Genomic DNA, 23,173 nt, shown 5'->3' with positions numbered 1-23,173 from the left:
AAGCTACTTCCCATGACCACACAGAAACTCAATAGCAGTAGTGGCAATAGAATTCAGAAGTTCCTGACTCTCCACAAACCAAACCTTAGAGCCTCTTAGTCTGTTGAGTCTCCACTATGGTCATATGTGGGGTGACCATACTGCATGGTCAGCGGCAGAGGAATCTTGATATTTGGTTATGTTTGCTCTAGTGTCTGACCACCAACTGGCAGATTTTATCTATCTGTGCATTTCTACCACACTCTTCACCAGGGTATCTGAGCAGCTGAACAAATACATCTGAACTTCATGTCCACATATATTTTGAGTCCCCTAATGTAGATGGATTCTTCTTTTTAAAAATCTGACAGATCATATCTGACAACAGTAGCACTCATCTCTGATGGAGTGACATTAACATGCTATTCTGTCACATCCAGGGCAGACAGTCAAGAACAGAGTATCGCTTGCCAAAACTTTAGGTCATGTCTTTAAAGTATTTCAATTAGTTTTCATATGAGTCCATTCTTGTAAAAGCTCTAAATATCTTGTTGCATATCCTCAACCTTTTCCTAAATTTTGTAATTTTAGGCATGATACAATTTTTTAAAAAATGTTCAGACATTTGAAGTGATCCAATATTAATTTAGTGTAATTCATCCCTCCTCAGAAATTATATATCCTAACCAAACAAGTGAATTTGCCTAGTGAATGATAGAGGATGAAACCTCAGAGAACACACCTATATTCAGTGTTTCCTCCCCATCTGTACCCTTTCCTTGCCAGTATCGGTCCAGTTGCTTTTGTAGGCATAGCTTTCCAGGTTACTTCCATCTCTAATTGACCATACTTCCAAGATAATCATCACCTGAGAAGTCAGGCCAAGAATAATATCAATCTAGAAGTTCAATAAAAGTTCCTCTACTAACCAACTGACTAACCCAGATAGAAAAACCCTCATGGCATTCAAAGAATCCACTAGGAATGTTCCAGATCAATGTGTGTATAGAATCTGGCCAATTACAAATGCGCACAAAGTTAAAGCTTTAGAAAATATTATGCATTAATGCATGATTTAGATAGGAGTTAGGTCCTGGAAGGGTAGCATGGTGGAACAAAAGGGGAAACTGCAGCTATTATCATTACCATTGTAGATTGTTCCTGTATTTATATGAAAGTCAGCCAAGTCTGGTATCCCTCTATGAAATATAGATCAGATTGGAAAGAGAAGAAGCAAACCAGTTCCACATAAGTGTCTCGTCCTTGTCTTTAAGGCCCTTCACAATTAAGCCCATTTTATCTCGCTAATCTTGTAATTTATTACAACCACCTCACCACCACTCCTCCAATGTTCCCAGCCTGTATTACCCATCAGTTGCCTTCTCCATTAAATACCTTCACACTTTCTCCCTGTAACTGTCTCATCATCCCAGTGTACCCCCTTGTGATGTGACATGACATTTCCATGGCTCTGCCTCAGGACTTCCGTGATATGGCATCATGGTGTCTTGGCCAGGTCACATTCTAGCCCCACCCCTTCCTGGGTTCAACTGGTCTTTAGAATTCCAAATGTCCACCACAGCTGGCAAATTACATATACTCAACTCCAATGTTTTTTGTACCTCCTGAGGTCTCTCTTCAGTCCCAGTGTCTCTGCTGAGAAGTAACAAACAAAAAACCAACCTCCAGCCCTGCGGGGCATGAAATTCCAGTCTCTTTTCCTGTTCCTCTCAGTCCACCATCCTTTTCTCAGGATGTTGACTCACAAGGCCTCTCCCCTCAAGTTTTGTCCTTTCCCAGGATCATCAGAAAATTAATCCTCTCCTGCAGCTTTCCTGAATCCCGTTATCCCTGTCTCTTGCCAATCCTCTTACAGGAGAGGATCCAAAACCACCTCTCCCCAGGGTCTTCTCCCTTTGACTGCCCTGTACTCCCTACTTTAGCTTCCTCCCTCAGCCTACCACACACACTTCAGGTGCACTAGGTGAGGCGAATAAAGCTCTCCAGATCCACTTAACCTTCTGTGCCCTGTGTGGGGTTTACATACCCCATCACACACCCTTATGCATGGGGAAAACTCCCTGACAAAATCTGTCCAGCCACTACCTTATCTTTCCTGAAATTCCTCCTTATTAGTCATTTCAGCTGTGTTGCCTCTGAATCCAGATACATAATGTCTAGATAGGTGACAATCTATGATTGTTCTTCCTTTTCTTTCTTTTTCCTATTCCCTTACTGCCTACTTCTACCCTGTATTAAATACCACCACTACCACATGTAATTAACAAAGCTGTGCCACACATTTATTTGTGTGTCATGTTTCCATCACCTGCCCTTTTGTTTGTGTTTTTTCTGTGTCAGGGATGGTCTCTTCTATGTGTTTATACGGCACAAAGGGGCCGCAGTCAGGATTGAGGGTTTTGAGTGCTATAATGATATAGAAATTTACTGATGTTACTTCCACACATCCTCTTTCTAACTGGAACAAACTTGATGTACCAAGATATCATGAGAAAGATGCTGCTGCGGTATTTCCAGGCCATCCAACAGCATGAAGCATACAAAAAAATTCTGATAGTTCAGATAAGCAGTGTGCTTATCCTAATGAATACCTGAACCTGCTGATACCTGATCCACTGAATATCGTCAATACCAGTGACTGTAGAAGGAGGTATAAGGCTTGATTCAGTGCCCACTGCAGTCAATAGGAAGATTCACATTGGCTCATAATGCACTCCTGTTAAAGGGTCTGACTTCATGTGGAAACATTTCTAAAATGATAGATTTCAATAGGCTGAATGAGAGCCAGGAGTTTCCAAATAGCTCTATGTGGGACGTATTCAAGGCTGTAGTCAGGGAAGGAATCAGGAATCATGCAGTGAACAAAAAGCAACTGTACAGTCTTCAAACTATGGTGAATAATTAGAGGAATATACGATACAATTAGAAACTGACCATATCAGAAGCAGTAATACTGATTTGATCTGGTCCTGCACCATATGTGGACAAGATGACTTGCTCCTGTTTATCTCATAGATCCATGGTCTGTATCAGAAGAAGGTAATCTGTTTTCCCCTCTCCCACCTTGAATTTAACACACAGACCAGCCAGACTAAACATGCAATTAACTTAAAAGAGAAAGGGCAAGTACTAAAGTATTGTCTTTATCGGTCAGTCTCCCCACAAAGATTCACCACAGAAGTCAAAGGGATGGTCAAGCTATCTGAGGTACACCAGGAGCTCAAGTGAATCATAATACATTGTAGCTGGAGCTGGGCAAATGGGGGGTGGGGGGAAAGTATTTATGAACATTTTTGTGAATTCTGAATTACATTTCAGTTCAGCCTTGTTCACAGGAGGAGAAGCTCACAGAAAATTAATTTAAAGCTGGAGTCAGGATCTGTGAACCAAGGCACAAAATACATTTTGCATAGAAGTAGATGCTGTTTATAAATATTAGGGCATCCAGTCAGCCAAAAATAGGAGCAACATCATATGACTCATCATGCAGCTTGAACAGCAAAGTCCAAAAGTTGAAGGACCACTTTGAACAATATGTGAACAATCCACTAACTGACATGTATTCATATAAACCGTTCAGTAAATGAGTTTGAACAAAGAACAAACTTTGAAAACTGTAATATGTTCCTAGACAATTTGTGAGCGGAACACGGAGACAACCTGATGGTGGGGGAGCACAATTAAGGGTTGTGGGAGACACATGACTACCCCATGCATTGCCTCAGGGTCCTTTTTCCCACTTGCCCTGTACTTCCCACACCTGTTCCAAGCCAGCACTACCCTGCCCCCACTCCCCTCAGAGCTCTTTCCCCACTGCTTCTATCGCCTCCCTCCGGGCATGGCACAGGCTCCAGACACTGTCAAGCAGGTAACTGCAGTTCCGGGTGAGGAAGGGATGGGACTCAGTGGGTTTCCCCTCACCCACTCTGGCAGAGCTGCGCTGCCAGTCCGGTCTCTCTTCTCTACTCCAGGTGCCTCCTAGCAGGGCTCAGCAGGAGCACGAGGTGTTGGAGCCTTCCCAAGGTACATCCTGCTAAGCTGTGCTGAGTCCAATTCCCACCCTGGAGGGACACGTGACTCCCACCACACGTCGCCTCTGAGCTAAAATCTCTGAATAAATTATTTGCAACAAATAATGTGACCAGCTCTTATTTAGCAAAGATTGATATAAGCTATGTTTGAGATGGGAAAAGAATCTGCAGAACAGGTTAGTTGTTCATATAGATACCTCACTCAGAACCACGTTGGAATAAGTAGTGAGGACTGGCCCAGAATAAGATGAACATAAAGGCAACTTAGCCCAAACTAGCTCTCTCCCTTATATATCTGGTCTTAGGCATAGGTGGAACAGACTATATATATATTGTCTGAGCTCATTAGGGTGTCATTCTACAAAGTATCTGTTTCAACCGTTGGCATTGACTTTCAGGTGAAAGCTGCACTGTGCACCTCTGGTTATAACAAGACCACACAACTCTCAGCACAACTGTACCATCTGCTCTGAAAGACTAAACAAAAATGGGGCGTACCTCCCAAAGTCTTCCCCCAGTTTCATCATCACTGACAATGTTGTAAGCTCCTTGTGCGATAACAAACTCACACATGAGCTTTGCTTTCTCAGCTGTCTGCCACAGCTTATGTAGGATTTTCCTGAGGGTGAGCATTCTACTGGATATCTTCTAGCAGATGCTTTCAACATTTGTACACATTGTGGATCACTCAGAGAAGGAAAGAACTTCTGGAGAGACCTAATATCCCCATGCAAAAATAAAAATAGGAAAGTAGCTAGAAAGAACACTACTTTGAAAATTGTGGAAAGATTTACAGTACTGAGAAAGCATACCCCTGGAATAAGGCCTGCAATAAAGAGTAACTATTTAGTAATTAAAGCATATATTATTTTGCAACCAGCAGAGAGAAGTACTTGTTTATCTCAGGAGCAATTTCACTGAAGTTGAAAGAATTACATGGGCATAGAACCCCAGCATGAGAGCAGAATCAAGCTCCCATATCTGATGCCATTGGAAACTAGATTGGAATCATAGTCTTGCCCCCACTTCTACAACAGTCCTCTGAGAAACACCCCAAAAAGCTTTAAGACAAGATTTTGAAAAGTAAAATATTTGGCTGTCACGCAGCCAGCAACTATATCTGGAAGAGGCTATTCATTTCTCTTTATCCCACTGATTCACCTGCCCTTCCTTCTCAAGTAATCCCGTTGGAGTCAATGTCAAATGGTGAGACTAACAATATTTTAATCATGCAGAAAGGTAAATGCTTGTGCAAATGTATGGACTTAGACCAGCACAGTACTGTGGGTTAATTTCCACTATTTTCACAAAATTGATAGCAATTGCCAGTAAAATCCACATACAATTTGTGTGAATTTCACACAAAGCACCTATTTCCTGGGGTTTAAAAATGAATTTTTTACAGTTTCACAAAAGGTGAGAATTATCTTCGTACACCCTAGGTGGATAATTATTAGAATCCCCAATTTACAGAAGGAAAAACTGAAGCACAGAGAGGTTTTAATAATATAAAAATAATATTGTTTCTTCTTACTGCTAACACTTAGCACCCCACCCCCGACCTGAAGAGGTGGATACAGTAAAAGTACCAAGATACTCATTTTAGAGATGAGACAACCAAAGCACAGAGCAGTTAAGTGATATGTTCAAGACTATATTATGATTCAGTGGCAGAGCCACATATAGAGCAGAAACCTCCTCACTGCTATTTCTATCCACTGGACGATACCACTATGACTTACTCAAGTCCACATAGCTAATCAGTGGCAGAGGCAGAATGCAAACTCAGGAGGAGTTTACTGGCTCCCTGTAACATATTTGTTACTGATTTATGGCTGTTTTTAAGCATCATGTATGGAATGGCATGATTTTATAATGTTTATGAACTTCTACTTCTCAAACTATACTGGGAGCACCACTGTTTGACACAATGTTTTATAGCTTTGTTCTGCAATTTCTCTATGTATAGAGATTGAGATTGTCTAACTGGTCCACAAGTATTCTCGACTGTATCTGCTTGCTCCGTAGCCAGGAGGTTATTTTAATTTTAACATAGCATCCCCCCAGATTATCTCACAAAGTAAGAGAATAGTAACACACTTCTGGAAGGCTGGGGACTCGAGCATATCCTCTACTCTCACTTCCACCTAACTGAGTCACTCTCAGATCCCCTAGGCTTCTCCACAGCTTGGTGTCATATTATTTTGGCTTGGAGTTATACTTGCACAGTTGGTACCACCTGCTGTAAATTCTTTAGTCCTTGTTATCTCTGCAGCAGCTCTTGGCCTTTTAAAAACTAATTCAGTGAAGGAAGAGGAAGGGACAGTGTGTGCTTGATGTTCAAACAGCAATTTTATTTTCCAGAAACTCTTCAGATTTATAGTTCAGGCTACATTTTGGGAATTCACAGTGTGACACAATGAACTACTAAGGGCTGTTGCTGCTACTACTACTATTTAAATAATAAGGGCCAAACTATACTCCTGGTTATATGATTGTGAGTGTAAATCCAATATAACTAAGGACTGCAATGGAATATCTTCAGTTGCAGGTAATAGAGAAATTCTGGAGTTTCACCTGGGTAAACGAGCACAGAATTTGGATCTATGCCTTTATACATCCAAGGCATAGGCCAAAAGCCAAGTGAAAAACCCTAATGTTTTCCTGTATACCTCAATATTAGGCACAATAGAGCATTAAATATGTATATTAATACTATTAGGCATGTTCACTTTCAGTCCTGCGGATGTCACCAGACCAGTAATGGAGAAGCTGAGGGAGACACTGAGTGGCCACTGTAACAGATGAGTTATTAGCTCTTAAATACACTCTTTTTGGATGCAATGCCATCTTACATGACTCAGACACATGATGGATTGAAGCACTGCTAGTAGTTGAAGCAAAGCTTAATGATTCCTCATTCATTTACATCCGTTTCATTTCATTTCATTTATGAGGTCTGAGTTGTGAATTCAGTGGGAACAAATGGAGAGATCTTACGTCAGCAAGAAAGTCTGGCTGGACAATAAAACTAGAGAGAGGCCCAAATCAGAACCCTGGATCCCACTCCCCATTGGACTTTGGGAAAATTTGGGTTTGGATCTGGATCCGAATTTTACAGCTCAAGTCCATATCTAATCAGAACACAGATTTGGACAGTCCAAACCTAAGTCACACTCTGATACAGTTTCTTTGATGTATAAATTCTCCACCTCTTATTTCTGTGACTTTGGTCTTTTAACAGGGCATTGACTGGAAGTGAAAGAGGAACAGCCCATTTGCAGTTTGGTCTAGGCCCAAACTGGAAGAAAAAGCAATGACATGTTGCCTCAAAAACAACCGTTTGCTCTACTTCTATCCCTTTATTCTAACACACGTACACTGCTATTTTCAACTAACCACACTGAAAAGTGGGCTACTCACTTAGATCCCAGATAAAGAACTTGGATTGCACTCTCTTCCTGGCCAGGAAAGCTCAATGGAGGTCTGCCCTTGTAGTCAGGAAGAATGTGACTGGGCTAATTACTCTTTAATGGTATTAATGGAGAGTAATGCACACTGGAAAACATAATCCTAACTATACATACAAATGCTAAGGTCCAAATTAGCTGTTACCACTCAAGAATGAGATCTTGGAGTGACTGTTGATATTTCTCTGAAAACATCCACTCAATGTGCAGCAGCAGTCAAAAATGCTAACAGAACGTTAGGAACCATTAGAAAAGGATAGATAAGAAGACAGAAAATATCTAAGTGCCACTATATAAATGCATGTTGCACCCACACCTTGAATACTGTGTGCAGTTCTGGTAGTCCCATCTCCCCAAAAATATATTAGAATTGGAAAAGCTACAGAGAAGGGCAACAAAACTGTTTCAGGGCATGGAGCATGCAAGGAGACGTTAAAAAGACTGGGACTATTCATCTTAGAAAAGAGAGACAAATAAGGGCAAGAACTTGTTGCCTGGGGATATTGTGAAGGTCAAAAGTACAACTTGATTCAAAAAAAGAATTAGGTAAATTCATGGAACATAGTTCCATCAATTGCTAGTAGCTGAGTGGTCAGGGACACAACCCCATGTTCCAGGTGTGCATTATACCTCCACCTGCCAGAAGCTGGGAATGGACAACTGAGGATGGATCATTCAATACTTGCCCTGTTCTGTTCATTCCCTCTGAAGCATCTGGAACTGGCCATGGTCAGAAGACAAGAAACTGGATTAGATGGACCATTGTTCTGACCCAGTATGGTGATTCATATGTTCTTACTTTCATAATACGAGCACAGCAGTAAAACTTGACGCTTAACAGACACCTTGCATCTGAGGATTTTAAGAGGGTGAAGGTTTTGGGAGCAGGTCTCTTCCTGAGTTGGACAAACACTGAGACCCATTTCAAAGCGTCACCAGAGAAAAGAGAATTTGTGAAATTCCTTGTTCACAAACACTGTGTTTTAGTGGACCGATAGTGTGAGGTGCAGTGTCTGGCAGGCATACACTTTAACATGCACATTTTTATTCATATGCCAGTTTGAATACTAACAGAAAAATCATACCATTTGGAACCAAACCGGCAAAGTTTTGCCCAGTTGATTTTTGAAAGTCCCCTATCACTTTTACAAAGTTTTAAGATGCTATTTTCCATTTTAGATGTAAAAAACTTTAAAACTCTCTCACTTATTTTCTTAAACTATTTTTCTAAAAAGATAACTTTTTTCCTTATTCCTTTAGGCTTTTGTGTCTAGGCTAAGGTAGCTTCATTCAAAATCCTCTCTGGTCTCAGTGTGTGGTGTCTTTGGAATGCCTTATTGTCAGCTGAGCTGAGGGGCATTTAAGAGGCTTGTAAGTAGACTACTAAATCCCCCTGAAAATCCAGGCAAATTCCAAGGCTGTCCTTTTCTCAGTAGGGGTGGGTGGGCTAATTACAAACCTATTTAAACATTGTGAATTCAAGGGTTTGATTTAACCTTGAACAATATTTGGTTCACTTCATAATTAGGAGATGCTGTCAAAAAGGGAAGAAGAGAGGGTGAGAGAGGACATAGCCAATATGAAAACAAAGTGAATATTGGTGCTAAGAGTGGGCAGACTGAAAACACAAGAGTAAGGTTGAACTCCCCTGAAAGTTTGGGGGTTGGGAGTGAAAAAATTCTAATTATAAAATGAACAATGTACAACAGTGAGTACCCATTTGTCATATCGTATCTTTATGTGGGAGTGGAGGGAGGGATTCTGTCTTGCTTTCATAAATTGCACGGGCTCTCTTTCAGTTAGAATAACTTTTTTAATTGAATCACCCTTAGGAAATAACCCTGCTTGATTGGCACCATAAAAGATGCTGGAACAATGAGGAGACAATTAGCATGGCCTCTGCACAAGCCTGACATGAATATTTGCAAAGCATTCCTTTTATTTTTTAAAGGATTTAAATTACAGAAATAAAAGGTTCATATACTAGAGCAAGTTTTGTGAACTCTGTTAACCCAAAAGAGTACTTCAAGCAGTGTGCCAAATCTCAAACTCCACAGGGTTCAGCCATCCCCAATTCTCACTTCAGTTGGGTGTCCACATAGGAAGTGGAGAAAAGAGATAGGACAGGGATGTGTGCTGCCACCCTCAGAGCCCATGCAATGGAACAGACTTCCTATGGAGGTTGTGGAAGCTCTTTTGCTGAAGGTTTACAAAAGGAAGCTGGATAGCCATCAGTCTTGGGTAGTTTAGACACAACAAATCCTGTATCTTGGCAGGGGGTTAGACTAGATGACTCTTGCAGTCCCTTCTAACCTTATGATTCTATTAAAATAAATCTGAAGTAAATCATTCACATTAGTAGAATTACTCCTAAATTATTCTGATGTAATCAAATTATTAGCCACTTGTATTCACAAACTATCTTTCCAACTCTTTGTTAAAAACACCTTGGAATCTACAGTACAAATTTAATTATCCTACTTTTTAAAGTTTACGGAATGGCTTCTAACAAAGATAGAAAAAGTGATAGATTATCCTGCTACATATATCAGGATAAGCTAACATGGATCTCAATGGAAACAAAAACAAACACAACAGAGTGTGAGTTATGATTTTGGTAATTCAAAAAAAGTTGATCACAGTCTAAGGATCAGGCTTAGACCCATTATAAGGGATAGTGTACTAGTTCAGTATTATAGATGCATAACTGTAGTAAATTCATGTGTATAATATGCTCTAGATATTAATCTTTAAAAGAAAAGGAGAAAAATATGACAGAAATTGAGAAGAGAGGAAAAAAGACAGATTTTTCTTACTGACTGCTGCAAAGCGGGGCAGATTGTCAAAGTCTGAAAGACCATACTCAGAGAATACTTATCAATGCTTTGCTGCCTCTCCCCAGCCAGAGCCTTTCTCTGCATGCAGAGGATTGTGTAGGACCCTAAGGATCTGTCGTCTCATTAATCTATTGGCATAAGCAGTGCTTCACTGTATATATTCTATATATACTCCTGCTGGAGGGCATGCAGTGTATGTATTGTACATGCTGCAATAAGTGTAGACATAGCCTTATACAGAGTTTAAGAATACTGGGTACAGTTCTCCTTGTTATAATACAATGAGCCATGGATGGATTGTACACTTATATAGCTGCTAAATACTAAGGGCTACACTGTGCCATTCTTACTCCTGTTGAGTACCATTACATTCAATGGTATTACTCAGGAAGCATGGCACTGCTTGATGTGAGTAATGAGGGCAGAATCTAGGGTGACCTGATATCCCGATTTTATAGGGACAGTCCTGATTTTTGGGTCTTGTTCTTATATAGGCTCCTATTACCCCCTCTCCACCACCCCGTCCCAACTTTTCACATTTGCTATCTGGTCACCCTAGGAGAATCTGGCCTAAACATAGGAAGAAAAAAATATATAAATTGTTTCAAAGTAATATCTAGAGCACTGGACAAATATTGCACAACCCTACAAAATAACAAACCACTGCACTTCATCCACTGCAGCAACAAATCAATGCAACTATAGAATTTCAACCCACATCCTTCACACTGTGCTTAAAACCTATATTGTAGTCTCATTTCCCAATGATGTAAGCAAATAGCCTGAAAGAAGAATGAGTTCTATTTCCATGTCACAGATTAGGCGGCTGTACATCCGTGCACAATGAGATAAATAATGGATTTTGCTCCAATTAAGTGTCCCTTTTGGGTCTTTTTATCCCAGATGACAAAATACAAGGCTTGCACAGTATAAATAGAAGGCATCCTTCAGTCCATGGATATGTGCCCCCGAGAGGTAAAGAATTTACTCAGTTGGTTTTATGGCAGCCACGAACGTGGCTGAGGAGACCCACTCAAAAGAGGCAATCTCTGCTGCATCTGTCACATTTAAAGGTGATGTTTCGACCCTTTGGGCTCTGCCTTCTCCGAGCTCTTTTCTCCTCTGCCAAGCTGGACAGCTTCCTCTCAGAACTCCAGAGACCTTTGTTAAGCTCTTGTTTCCAAAGGCTGCAGCCTTGATTGTGTTCTTCCCATTTGTCCACATCCATATTCATTTCTTTGAGGTCTCGCTTGCACACATCCTTGAAACGCAATTTTGGATGTCCTTTGGGTCTTTTTCCAGATACCAATTCGCTGTCGAGGATGTCCTTTGGGATGTGCCCATCATTCATTCAGCACACATGCCCAACCCAGTGGAGGCATCTATGTTTCAGCAGTGTTTGCTTGCTGGGTATGCTGGCCCGTTTGAGCACCTCAGTGTTGGTGACTGTCCCTCCAGGAGATTTGAAAGATTCAATGAAGGCAACACATATGAAAGCTGTTGAGCCTCTTTTCCTGATGAGAGTATAGTGTCCATGTCTCGCTTCCATACAAAAGTGTGCTTATAACACACGCATGATATACACAGATCTTTGTGTGTTCTGTCAGTTTGTTGTTTTGCCAGACCCTCTTGTTCAGTCTAGACATTATTGTGGTGGCTTTTCCAATGCGGATGCTGAGTTGTTTCAAGTGAAAGGTGGACTGCGATAGTGGACCCCAGGTATGTGAACTCGTTCAGCACTTCAAGCTTGTTGATCTTGATGGAGCGTGCTTCCTCAACTCCTTGGCACATTATTTTAGTCTTTTTTTAGGCTTATAGTAAGCCCAAAGTCCTGGCAGGCTTTGGAAAAAACTGTCCATAAGATTTTGGAAATGGGTTTCTGTGTGGGTTGTCACTGCTGCATTGTCAGCGAAGAGGAGGTGTTGAATAAGGGCCTCCCAAGTCTTGGTTTTAGATGTGAGTCTTGCAAGATTGAACAGCTTTCCATCAGATCTTGTGTGCAAGTAGATTCCTTCAGGTGAGGAACCAAAAACTTGTTTCAGTAGCAGAGAGAAGAAGATCCCAAACAGAGTTGGGGCAAGTACACAACCTAGCTTAACGCTGCTACGAATCTGAAAAGCCTCAAAAACTGAGCTGTCGAATTGGTCTGTGCTGTACATGTTTTCATGGAAGGATCGAATCATGCTTAAGAGCTTGGTGGGGGGGGCTGCACTGTGATTCAGGATAGATTCTGTCTGCAAGGGTCTGAAGTCTGTTCAGGACAACTCGGGCAAAGGCTTTTCCCATAATATTAAGAAGGGAAATGCCATGATAGTTGTTACAGTCGCTCGTCACCCTTGTTTTTATAGAGAGTGATGATGCTGGTGTCTCTCATTTCCAGCACAAGCAGAGCAACTCATGAAGATGTTGCAGTAGAATAGGTTTTCTGCATTTTATGACCTCGGACAGTATGCAGTCTTTTCCAGGGGTCTTTCCATTGAGGAGGCCATCTATGGAAAGGCTAAGCTCCTCGACAGTTGGTTCATCATAGAGTTGGTTCATAACAGGCAGGCTTTTGATGGCATTGATGGCTGCATCCGTAACAATATTTTCATGAGAATAAAACTCAGAGTAGAGTTCTACCCAGCAATCCATCTTCTTGATGCAGTCGTTGATTGTTTCCCCTGTTGCTGATTTCAATGGGACTGTCTTCTTTGAAGTTGGACCCAAGACTTTCTTGATCCCGTCATACATGTTTCTGATGTTGCCTGCATCAGCTGCTACTTGGATGCTTTCACATAAGTGCAGCCATTCAAGAGAATGTTGCACAGCATAAATCCTGTACAAAAATGGAAAAAAAAGAGAATGGAAATCCCTGTCCCTTTGGGTCTCCTGGCTGTTAGACCACAGTGAGAATTCTCATGTAATCAAGTCCAAATCATGCTTCTTACATCACTTCCAGCAATAGATCTGGGGAGAGGAAAAGAATGGCCATTCTGAATAGCCCACGTTAGTTTCTGCAGATTCTCTTAAAAAAACCTTAAAGGCCAAAATATGCATACTTGAATGCCTAAAAATAGACAACCAAATCCATAGCGAGGCATCTAAATAAGGGCTTGATCCTACCTTCTTTGAAGTCCATGGCAAAGCTCCCATTGACTTTCAAGGTGCAGGCCTAAGGGGCCTGACCTACAGCTCTAAAAATCCAGCCACTTGCTTAGGTCCCCAGATAGGGGATTTAACTGCCTAACTTCAGGCATTTGAAATTTTTGGCCTAAGTTCCTGGCTCTTCTAGTCAAATATGAGCTTCAAATATGAGCCACTGCTGCTGCCTACTGAGTCCCTAAAAACACAATATAAGAGGTATAAACTTTTCCGTTAATCTCACCTGGTATTAGTGCTGAAACTCAGTGATTACAATTTAAAACCCAGTGTTAACTATTTCACTGCTGCCCATTTTAGTAGAAACATCCAGCTTAACAGTATATTTACCTCCTGTGATTAGGTGTAGTAGAAGACTAGAGTGAGAGTGAGAGAGAGAGAGGCAGGCAAGGTGGGCTGTAAAGGGACTCACCCTCTCCCCCAAAAGTCATACTAATAACTAGTAGAATCCTGCAGCACCTAACCTCTACGTTTTCCCAACCTCTGTCCAACAGGAGATCAGAAGAAGAGAAATGATCTGCTGGGTTTTCCAACCCTGGGTTCAAGTTGGAGGAATGGGAAGCTAGGGGATTTTCCTGCCCTTGTCTCATGATAGAGTTGTTAGATAGAGGAAGGAGATGCCATTGGCCTCCTGCTGTCTTTGCTGGACTTATTCATTCCTTTCTCAGATATGGGGATTGAGGTAAGCTGCTATTGGGGTTCTCTGTGCCCTACTTAGAAGAGGGAATGTAGAGTTGTGGAGAGAAATGGTTACCCCCGACGTTCCTTTTCACAACTGGGGAAACTGTTCTTATGATTAGGAAGTTTTTCCTGAGATTTAGATTAAATCTACTACACTGTAGTTTGAACCCATTGCCTCTTGTCCTGCCTTCTGTGAGAGAACAACTTTTCTCCATCTTTTTTATGGCAGCCTTTAAAGTATTGAAAGACTGCTATCGTGTCCCCACCTCGGTCTCCTCTTTTCCAAACTAAACATTCCCAGTTCCTTCAGCCTTTGCTCATATGGCTCCTTTCCAGTCTCTCTCTATCCTTTCAATACAGTAGTGACCAAAACTGGACACATTACTCCAGCTGAGGCCTAACCAGTGCTGAGAAGAGCAGTACTATCACCCCACTTGAGACCTCCCTCCAATCTGACATCATTTCATTAATAGTTACTCTTTGTTTGTGGTTGTTTAACTAATCATGTATCCACCGAATGGTAGTTCCTCTAAGTCCGCATATCTCCAGCTTACTTATCAGAATGTCATGTGGGACTGTGTCAAAAGCCTTGCTGAAATCCAGGTATATTATGTCCACTGCATTCCCCTATCCACCAAACCAGTTATTTTGGTGTATTAAAGAGCAGAATGTACTTGGGCCAGACTTTATTTTGAGTCAAACTGAATTTGCTGAGCTTGTTCTTTGAATTTAGTTATTCAGCCATCCAATGCAGCACAAGAAAATACTTCTTTTCTGCAGCATTATAGCCCAAATGAATTATTGCCACATCCCTGTGTTTAAAAAAAAAAAAGAGGCATTTTCCCAGGTGCACCATTTAAGGAGGCAGCAATAGGGTAGCCTATTAGCTCCCCTAGATTTTGTTGATGTTCATTGGTAGTCGGACTGTCTGATTCAAGATGTAGCAAGCAGAAGCAGATCTGCCCCTAGAGAGAGTGCATGGTCAGAGAAAGAGGCAGATCCTGCCTGTACGTGGCATGCAGCTCTGAGCACTTAAAATTGCTAGGTCTTGAAAAGTGCTAAGCATAACAAAAAGTGAACATGATATTTACTAAATTTAGAGAATTCACAGGGATTAGGAGCTATAGAAATGAGGAGTACAATTTATATGCAGTAAAAATACCAAAGAGGAATTTTTGACTTTGAAATGTACAGATTGCACAAAAGGGGAAGTATTACCCCACCCCCAAAAATAAACAGGAGGGAAAATATGCACATACAGTCTTTCAAGACAGCTAAATTATAATTTAAATAGATAAGAATAGATTAATGAATTAAGAATAGAATCCAAACATCAAAATAACAGTGGCCTCTGATTGCAAAGAGGAGAGGAGCAGGAAGACAATATAAAAATTCAGTCAGCTACTGCATAACTAGGAAGGAACAAATGCAACTTGATCACCATGTGTGGGTTCAGAAAAGAATTTTCCTCCAAGTCAGATTGGCAGTGATCTTGGGGGGAGGTTTTTCCCTTCTTCTGCAGTGTGTGGATGTGGGTCACTTGCGAGGATTACCTGGGCATATCTCACTTAATAATTACCCTGCCATTGTGGGGGCCTTGGGCACTGGTGCACCCCAATCCCTCCTATTCGCTCCCTGTGAACATAATAGTTTAGTCTCCGGTGGACTGTTATACATTGGTCTCGTTTTGTTTGTTGAGTTTAGTGTGTGGGTACTGGTTGGTGTTGGTGGCCTGTGATATATAGCAGGTGAAGCTGGGTGATCTGGCCTTAAACTCTATGACTCTAACTTTAATATGCCAAGCACTGAAAATACTAGGTGAAGCACTGCAAGTGTCTCTAAACTAGTATACAGCAGATAAGCATTTAAAAGCCAGTTACTATAAAAGAGAGTTCACAACAAGCTCCCTCCCTGCAATGTTGATATGCCAGAAACTGTTAACCAAAAAAAGACACTGCCATTGCTCCAGGTTTGCTCGCGTATATGCAAATATTAAAGTTTAAAAGGTAGTGATAATAAAACAAATGAAAACAGTTCAAACCAAGGGCAAATACAATACTGAAGTGCTGTTCATTTTTCATACAAACAATGTATAATACCACAGGACTGGCACAGAAAAATACTAAGCACACGCCTGTGAATACCAAGCAGCTAAATAAAAAATATTAATGAAAATCCTATAAAACTACTCTCCTCATTCAAACATATACCATGCGATGTTGCACATTATAAAGTCTAACCACGCAAGTCCTCTGTGCCTGAGTTAAGGTACCTTCTAGAACTTAATTCTAGCATTTTGCAGAAATAATGTTCCCTTAACAAGCAGTTTTTTCGTTATACAGTTTTAGCTTCATTTACCAGCCAGTACTGTAAGTCCTCAGTAGAAAACGCCTTGGGAAACATCAACTTCTTCCTTCTCAACTAGGTTAATGGAACTGATTCTTTTATGTTTTACTATCAACTAATTTTCATGTCCAATAGGTACAGAGTAAGTGTGACTTGGAATTGATTTGTATTGATATGGATAATATCATGAAATGTTTCCCTGATTCCCTGAATAATTGAATTTGCAGACATGAAGTCAGCATACACGATGCAAGGAGCTGACAAAGTCTGCAGTTTACATACTTGAATAAAGTCTCATTTCACGGATTTGTCAACCCTCTGACTGCATATCACACTTCACAACCTCTAAAAGTCAACCCCCAACCACAAGAAGAGTTATAATCCCAAGAAGAGTTATTATCCTGGACAAAGCTACTGTGTATCTAAAATATTTCCAGTGATTCATGCCCAGATCCCTCAACTCCCATCCTAAAAGTAGGAGGGCCCATTCTCACTGTAATCTCCTTCACTTGATGAGAGCTGTCTGGTTTCTTTCTTAAACTCACCAACTACTGCCTACTTAAAAGCAGAGCTATGCAACACATTCAGTTTGAACCTTAACACACACACACACATACAAATAAACCTTTGATCAAATCCAGCCTGCATTCAGAAACTAGCAATGATTCACACAAATTTGCTTGAGTCTGTGAACGCTCTATCAAAGTGGGATAGGAGTTTCTTTACTCTATCCCAGCTCACAGACACTTTGAGGCTATTGTGCATTTCAGTTCTGAAGTGAGACAAGTTACACAGCATTTCCCCAGTGTCCGTGACTAGTGGTGTCGACTGTGAGCATTCAGAAGGGAAGGCAGAAACTATATCACTTTGTTTCTTAGGTTGCAGTTAAGGTTATGTCGCTTGTCCAGACAGAAAAGTCAGAGAAAATAAACATTTCAACTCAGACTTGGGCAGTAGTCTAAGCCAGTATGTCACTAGCCTTCATTCCATCAGTTAGTGGAAAATTAAATTATTATTATTTAGCCTAATTATATATATTACTTGTATAGCTTTGCAAGAGAAAAGTTCTCTGACTCAAAATCCTGGTTCAGCTAATGCCACTATTTCCTGTGCCAACCAGGTCCAACTTTCCTACAGCTCCAGCTGTCTGCTCTGGCTACCCAGCAGGTGCACATACAAGCTTCTTCCCTTGGCCACGGTGTTGCTCTGTCACCCCACGATCACTGTTCTAATCACACTACCCTTGTAACATATTCATATATTTACTTATCCTCCCACTTACCTATAGTTCCTATAATCCTTCCAGACCACAGTTCACCTCTTTGCAGCACTGATTTTGAGTGACAATCTGATTGGTATCTCCCGTAGGAAAATGGTCTCCAAAGACAGACCACACTCTAATCTGATCCCCAGCAGACAGCACCTGCCTCCCAGGTTATCACTCCATCTGCCTACTGTCCTTATTACTACAATCTCCCACAATGCTTGCTTTCTCCTTCTCTTTCTTACTGCATTTATATTATGCTCCTCCAATGTGGTGTCTCCTCTTCCCCATGTATAAAGTGTGTGTGTCACTTATTATCTATAGTTAATTTGCTCTCTCGTCTCACAAAAGAAAAAGCCTCTGTGTTGTCTTCTAATAAACACTTACAATCATATTTTCCAATATGGTCACTAGTCCAATTTCTGGTCCCAGTGAGCCAATGTTAACTCAAACTTTGCCTGTGGGTTTGCAGTGAGATTCAAACATACAGCAAACCAGATGTGTTTGCAGCCAAACCTTTTCAAACGTCAAGGATTGCAAACTCATCTGAATCAGTTGTGGTATAAAACATATCAACCTGCTCACACCAGCCCTGGAGGGGTTTACAGTACTCTACTACTGAAGCCTGAATCATTTAGAAATTCTAACAAACCTTTTGAGAGCTGTGATCTCTTTGGAATTCGGGGATTATAACCCAGTTAGTCTGCAATCATATGAAACACAAAGAAAGGAATTCTGAATCTTGTATATGATGAACCTAGAGCCATGAATTCACAATCTGTTTTACAGCAACCATCATCGGGTCCGTCAGCCTCCTGGATAATTTCTCTGCTGCTGAAGCAAGAGGAAGCTGACAGATTTAATCAAGGCCCTCATACCAAAATAGACAATGTTAAACCTGCTTTGCTTTACTCTACACTGAGTCATTTGGAGGAAACCGTCTTCTTAAATGAATAATTTACAAAGCAAAATACTCAGACCACAGACTTGTTTAGATACAGTAAAGGAGACATTACAATTATATAATATTGTAGGAGAATGCAACATCGGTAGCCAGGAGTTGAATTAAAGTCTGGGAAAGAAAAATAAATAAATCAACCTCAATCAAAACAAGCTGCAGTGCTGGGGACAGCAGGGAAAGAACTATCTGAGTGAGCTGACAGCTTCTTACTGAGAAATTGTGTCCCTAAGTTTGGTGTGGAAAGCGATCATTTAGGAAGCATGGTTTAGTAGCTAAAAAATGGGATATGGAAAGTCAGGAGATGAAAATTCAATTCCCCACTCACTTGCTGTGTGACCTTAGACAGGTAATCTAACCTGTCTGTGTCTCAGTTTCCAAAACTGTAAAATGGAGGTAATATTGTAATAATAATAACGTACCTCACTGAGAAGATTAATTTATTAACATTCACAAAATGTTTTGAGAGGTTCAAGTGGAAAATGCTATCTGAGTGTGGAAAACTTTTATTACTATAGGCAGCACAGCCAGCAATGCCTATAGTTGCTTGACAATTTCCATTATGAGACCCTATTTTCAGTTGTTTATAACGTTGCCAAACTTTAATGATTTCAGTTGAAATTTTCCATGCCAGGTGACTGCATCAGGCTGACTTTATTTTATTTTATTCAAATTTCAGCTAAACTAGTTCAGCAATATGTTGTTTTTCCCATGTTAAAATTTCTTACAACTGTTTTGTTGAGAATTTCTAGTACCTCCATACTTTGGAGCAAAGATTTGTAATTTGGCTAGTGGTGGGTGGGAGGAGTTGACATGGTGCCAGGGTTGTGACTTTTGCTGTCCCCATGAAAATTCCCACAAATTTGGACAAGTTATAAGCCTCTGAAAAATCTGTTTGCACGTGCTCAATAGAGATTTGTTGCAGATTAGCAGTTCCATTCTCTGAAGATTCCATCTGCACTGAGCATGCTCCCTCTTGGGAATGCAAGGGCTGAGCAGGACTTTCCTTGCAATAGCTGTTTCTTGCTGATGCGGATCGCTCTGGCACTGCACGCAGGACCTGAGAGGAAGCAGTCTAGGCAACCCTAATTTTGGCCTTTCCTAACTTTCGAATGCTTGACTTTTCAACCTAATGTTCTTTTGATGTACTTTTTTGTAATATAATTTATATATAAAGGGTGGACATTAGATCTCATCAAAATGACCAGCGTTCAAATGCAATGTATCAACTTTTCTCAACGTTATCTCATAGTCATTTTAAATGGGTACTCATTTTGTTAAATGTCATTCAGAGAGTACCTTGACAACAAAATGCCTGATTGTTGCTGCCCTAGTCATATGAGCCAATACAATATTGAATGGGTTACTCGCTGTTCTTCCATTGATTGCATGTGACTGTGAGTTGACCTATTGTGATGCAACTTGTTCTAAGTATACAGTAAAGTGCATCTTTCTATTATAGATAGTGCTGGATTATCTGGAAGCACATTACTGTGTGTACATTACATGTTTCCAGGACAACTGCATCTCAAAAATCTGGTGCAGGGAAAAAAATGTAGCGATTCTGAAACCAGGAAAACTAGTGGCAGATCCCAACAGCTATCAAACAATTCTTCTCCTTTGTGCCTATGCAAGCTTATGGAGAGACAGATTCTGATGTCCATCAATGAGGTTATCAAACCACAACTGCCTTCAAATGAGGATGGTGTACCGAGGATCAAGTCATTTGCTTAATACAAGACATTGAAGATGCCTTTGAGAAGGGCAAAAAAGTTGCTTCCCTTCTGGTGGATATGTTAGCTTCATATAAGACTGTCTGGCATACAAGGCTGACTGCCAAGTTGTTCCAGACTACAAGCCCATGGGGTACGGTTCATCATAATGAATTGATGCTTCATCTTGCAAGCAGGAGACAAAGTCTGCTGGCTTAGGCATCTCTGTTACAGACTCCCACAATGATCCATTCTAGCTCCTCTCTTTTTCAACATAAATACTTAGAAACTACCAACACCTAAGCCAATTAGTATGTATATGCAGATGACATCCATCCCACTGATGGGGGTAACATTCTACGCAATGTTGAAGGGTTACTCTGCCAAGACATGAATGCTCTGGCCACTTACCTTTGTCCGTGTGATACCAGAGAAACTCCATTTTGAAGTCCCCAGACTCCATCTTGTACCCCTAGCCTCTATTTTGAATGAGAAAGAGTCACTCCACCATTAGATGAAAGCTGTAGGTCACTTAGCACTGAAATTGGCAGGAGAGAAATTGGCAACAAAAGCAGAGGTGAGGCAGTTGTTGATCATGAGGTTGGGTACATTAAAAACAATATTGTGATGTGGTAGGTGCTCTGCAGAACTCTGACAGGAAAATATTAGCAAAAGTAAGCAAAACAACTGTCAGTCAAGCCTGTCAGCATAGTATATAAAGAGAGTGTCAGAGAAACAGATAGCAGAAGAGAAGGTGCAAGGAGTGTAGAGACTATGCAAAGAGTAAGAGTGCTAGAGTGCATGTAGAAGTTGGAACAGGAGGAGCAGAAACCAGAGAAGGATCCAAAGATGAGACTTAACATGAAAGACACTGAAAGACTGTTACCAGCAGCTGTCAGCAACCTGTGGAAGACTGGCCATCTGAAGCAAGGCGCAGCCACGTAGCATCACTTCAAACTCTATGGCAATTGAGTTTGGGGTGCTCTCTAGCTTGTTGTGAGGGATTTGTGTTTTATAGCATCAGTAAGGGGTGTTGTTAGGTTGTTATTGTGTTAGGGATTTGTGTTATTTGTGTTTGCACCAATAAAGGGTGCTTTGTTTTGGAACACTGCTTGTGTCAATCATTTATCAGAGGGCTGTATCTGTATCCTCTAAGAAATTCCTTAGACATCCTGGAGACCCGTACCTGAGGAGAACAGATTGGCCAGGTAATCATTCAGATGGAAGATTGTGGCCACCATCTTAGAATCTACTTGTTACCCTAAAAACAGAAGTTAAGTACCCCCAGAATAGCTCAACTATTGCCCCCTCCTGGGTTTACCAAGAGTTCCCTCAAAACAGCCCAACTCTTCACCTATTATAACCAATCTACCGCTTACAGTCTCTGCTGAGGATTGTTCACTCCCTTTTTAGCTAGTTGCCACTTATTTAGGAGTAAAACTGGACTGTAGTCTATCTTAACGGTCCCATGTAGAACACAAAGAAAAAGATCATCTCCTACACAGCCTTGATCCAAAAGCTAGCAGGAACCTCCTGGGAAGCAGAAGCAAATGTTCTACAAACCTCAGTTCTGGTACTAGTGTTCGCTTCAGAGGAATGCAGTGCAGCAGTGTGGGGAAAAAGATGGCATAGCATCTCATTGATTTGGAGCTGAACACTGTCACCCATATCATTAGTGGCTGCCTTAACCATATATTAACATCTAATTTATGTGTTGGCTCACATAGCTCCCCCAAAACTTTGATGAGATTGTGATGGGTTGGATCACAGAAACTCCCTGGGGGCTGCCAACTGATGTGCCAAAACTACTTCTGCCTCTGCTTTCCCTGCCAGCTTGGGACTCCAGCACCCTGTCTTGTTGAACCAGACAAGCCAGTCTGCTCCAACACAGACCCAGGGTCTGAACCACGTGCCCCAAAGCTGCAGACTTAACTGAAAGCAGCTTAAGAAATGTTCCTGTCTTTAACACTCGGATGCCCAAGTCCCAATGGGATCCAAACCCCAAATAAATCCATTTTACCCTGTATAAAGCTTATACAGGGTAAACTCATAAATTGTTCACCTTCTATAACACTGATAGAGATCAGAGTAGCAGCCCTGTTAGTCTGTATCCGCAAAAAGAAAAGGAGTTCTTGTGGCAGCTTAGAGACTAACAAATTTATTTGAGCATAAGCTTTCGTGAGCTACAGCTCACTTCATCGGACGCATTGAGCTGTAGCTCACAAAAGCTTATGCTCAAATAAATTTGTTAGTCTCTAAGGTGCCACAAGTACTCCTTTTCTTTTTACTGATAGAGAGATATGCACAGCTGTCCCCCCTGCCCAGGTATTAATACATACCCTGGGTTAATTAATAAGTAAAAAGTGATTTTATTAAATACAGAAAGTAGGATTTAAGTGGTTCCAAGTGGTAACAGACAGAACAAAGTGAATTACCAAGCAAAATAAAATAAAACACACAAGTCTAAGTCTAGTACAGTAAAAAAACTGAATACAGATAAAATCTCACCCTCAGAGATGTTTCAATAAGTTTCTTTCACAGACTAGATACCTTCCTAGTCTGGGCACAATCCTTTCCCCTGGTACAGCCCTTGTTCCAGTTCAGGTGGTAGCTAGGGGATTTCTCATGATTGCTGCCCCCTTTGTTCTGTTCCACCCACTTATATATCTTTTGCATAAGGCGGGAATCCTTTGTCCCTCTGGGTTGCCGCCCCTCCTTCTCAATGGAAAAGCA

General features: G+C 41.0%; 1 non-coding gene across 1 annotated transcript; it reads left to right on the top strand.

Moving 5' to 3' along the window:
- The first annotated feature begins 9,342 nt into the window (after nt 1-9,342).
- On the top strand, nt 9,343-9,445 carry LOC141994278 (U6 spliceosomal RNA). The gene has a single exon (XR_012641067.1). It is a non-coding gene; the product is annotated as a U6 spliceosomal RNA (small nuclear RNA).
- Nucleotides 9,446-23,173: the final 13,728 nt, after the last annotated feature.

The sequence above is a fragment of the Natator depressus genome, chromosome 9, assembly GCF_965152275.1.
Source record: "Natator depressus isolate rNatDep1 chromosome 9, rNatDep2.hap1, whole genome shotgun sequence".
Lineage (NCBI taxonomy): Eukaryota > Metazoa > Chordata > Testudines > Cheloniidae > Natator > Natator depressus.
The sequence above is the reverse complement of the archived record's forward strand: the minus strand, read 5'-3'. Positions and strand labels throughout refer to the sequence as shown.